The sequence below is a fragment of the Phyllobates terribilis genome, unplaced genomic scaffold, assembly GCF_046119375.1.
Source record: "Phyllobates terribilis strain yellow unplaced genomic scaffold, ASM4611937v1 Scaffold_11__3_contigs__length_659146591, whole genome shotgun sequence".
NCBI lineage: Eukaryota > Metazoa > Chordata > Amphibia > Anura > Dendrobatidae > Phyllobates > Phyllobates terribilis.
The window spans coordinates 636,126,575-636,129,774 of NW_027362771.1; the positions used below are offsets into that span (position 1 = coordinate 636,126,575).

Sequence of the window (3,200 nt, forward strand, 5' to 3'; positions counted from 1 at the left end):
AGTACTAGTACATACTGTAGATACCAAACAAGTATAGTTTGTTTTTAACTAAGTGGTGAAAAAAATTCAGAAATTGTTAAAAAAGAAAATAATTGTCCCCATTTTCTGAGACTTATAACACTTTAAATTTTCTGTATCTGGAGCTGTCTGAGGGTTTATTTTTTTTCAGCCTGAGCTAACTTTTTACTAATACAATTTTAGGGTAGGCATAATGTTTTGATCACTTCTCATTTCATTTTATTGCTAAAAAAAGTGTCATTTTGATTGTTATTGTTACGGTGTTTACCAATAGGATTACTTTATTTTATATTTTTATTGATTGAACGTTTTTTTATTATGTTTTATTTTTAATGGGTCAAAACGGGGGTGTAAAATGCCGCTGTTAGTGATTGACAGCAGCATTTAACATGTTAATAGCCTGCGGCTGTTGAAGACACATGATGTCTGATAAAATCAGCCATCATGTTCTGGGAAAGATGCAGGATCAGCGTGTGAGCCCGTGTTAAAGTCAGGGAGCCAGCAAATTATGTAACAGTTTTTCATGTCAGTAAAGGATTATAAGAAAACTAACGTCTGTACTACTCACATCTTCAAACTTTACAATTTCTCATGAAACATTATAAAACAAAATAGAACAATTAGGCTGAGTATCTTGGCCTAGCCTCAGTGATACTTACAATATTATGTAGTATTTTCTAGGTTACATTCTTATAACATGCTTTTTTATGGCTTTTATAAAGTCTTTATTTCTCAGGCTGTATATTAAGGGGTTAATAAAAGGAGTAAAGACCGTATATAGCAGTGATAATATTTTACTGATGGTTGATGATTGTCCCTTTGTTGGGACGACAAACACTAAATAGTGTCCCGTAGAATATGGAGACCACAGTGAGGTGGGAGCTACAGGTTTCTCGCGTGCTGCGCCAATTTCTCTGGAATGCACTACCCAGGACAGTTCGATTAATTCCCAATACCCACAGTTTCAAGCGAACCCTAAAAACACATTTCTTTAGACTGGCGTATCACCTAAACACACTCTGTCCATCCCAGCTTTCCCCCATATTAAAATCTTCTTCAACTTCGGGTTCAAACCAACCATGCACATAAAAGCCTCTGTCAGGACTGCACACATACTGGCTGGCGACCAGTCCATGTATTATTATTTATCCTATTCAGTATATCAAGGCTGCATTATACAATATATGTACTTTTTACCTTTTGTGTCTCCCCCACTTCCTCATAGACTGTAAGCTCGCGAGCAGGGCCCTCACTCCGTTCGATATGAGATATGCTTATTCTGTATTGTCTGTATAAGTCCCCCCTAAAATTTGTAAAGTGCTGCGGAATATGTTGGCGCTATAAAAATAAACTATTATTATTATTATTATTATTATTACAGGTGGAGAAGGCTTTCTGTCTACCGGTACTGGTTGAGATCCTTAAGATTGCCAAAACTATACAGGTATAAGACACTACAATGATTGTGATAGGAATAAGGAGAAGTTGAAGACTTAGTAAATAAACCTCCCAGTGAACAATATTGGTGTCAGAACAGGCAAGTTCTAGTAAGGGAACAAGGTCACAGAATAAGTGGTCAATGATGTTCGGCCCGCAATAGTTTAGTTTTGCTGTAGTTATCATGTGAATCAAAACAATAGAAAATCCAAATACCCAACAGATGATGGTCAGTATCACACAATGACAACTTTTCATGATAACGTTATAATGTAGAGGTTTACAGATGGCCACATATCGGTCATATGACATCACAGCAAGGAGAAGACATTCAACTGTTTCTGAAGCATCAAAAAAATAAAACTGAGTGATACAACCAACAAAAGTAATGGTCGCCCCATTGTTCAGTAGGACATGAAGCATATTGGGGACAATATCTGTGATCACCAAGATGTCAGTGATGGACAGTTGTGAGATGAAGAAGTACATTGGAGTGTGGAGGTTCTTGCTGGTGGACACCAGGGTGATGATCAGGAGGTTTCCACATATTGTCACACAGTAAATCACCAGGAGAAGACAGAAAAGAAATATTTTTAATTCTTGGTTGACTTGAAATCCTAAAAGGAAAATCTCTTTGACCGTAGTCAGATTATTCTCCAACATGTAGAACAAACTGGTCATGCTACCGAAATAAATAAGTTCAATATATTATTATTTCTATTAGCTACAGTGGTCCTCCTTTTTATTTTTTTTTGTAAGGAAAATTTTTTTAATTTTAGATGATACCACTTAGTTTAGATTTTGAAACAATACAAGTTAATGAGTCTCATAGTAATGTGACTCATATTATTATTTGGATGGCCGCAGCAGAAAATAAAAAATAGTCAGCAAAATACACATAAAATAAGGCAATCAAAACTCACCGATCATCGCCAGAGCATTTGCCCTTTCCAAAAAGCTCAAGTTGAACATGAAATGTATAAAAATAAAAGGTAACTTTCTATAATTCTTAAATGTAAATACTTTTTTGCCCAAAAAGTATGTTAATAGATATTTGTGGCAAACACATTAATACAATATAATTTTTTTTATTGAACGTTTTCATTCCCAAAAAAATGAACTAGATTTTTAAAATTTATTTTCATTAACTTTTCTTTTCCAATCTATTGTATACTTATGATACATATGTAAGTAATCCCGCAGTGCTTAAAAGTACTGTAAAAAATATTTGAAAAAACCTTCTAAAGGATATTTTTAAACCACAAGATAAAACGTCCTAAGGTCTAAAATGGTTAAGCTTCATAAATAAAATCTAACAACTGATGAAGTCATAAAAGGTTTCAAAGCCCTCCACCCACTCATTCCAGAAGAAGGTAAAAAGAAACATTAAGTATCTGCTAAATGTATAAAGAACCTTAGAATTCCTGAAATTAGAATACATTACCTAACATATAAAGTAAGATTTGTAGTAGAAGAACTGGTTCAACAAACCTAAAAAAAGGCAATTGTCTATTGTGGCAGTCCTGAAGAAGGAGACGGAGAGACTCTGAAACGCGTTGACATTAAACCATCAGCCGACATTTTATTGTGGCTTGTCATTTGACCATCAGTGCAGATTACTTCCATTACCCTTGACAAAGTTATGGTAAAATTAATGTTTTCATTTAAAATTACAACTTGTCCCACAAAAAAACAAGCCCTCATATGGCTATGCTGACAGAAAAGTAAAAAGGTTATGGCTCTTG

The 3,200-nt window shown here is 34.5% G+C and overlaps 1 pseudogene; it reads right to left on the reverse strand.

The window, feature by feature from the left end:
- Positions 1 to 700: 700 nt before the first annotated feature.
- Positions 701 to 2,118, reverse strand: LOC141165442 (olfactory receptor 10A7-like; annotated as a pseudogene).
- Between the last annotated feature and the right edge of the window lie 1,082 nt (positions 2,119 to 3,200).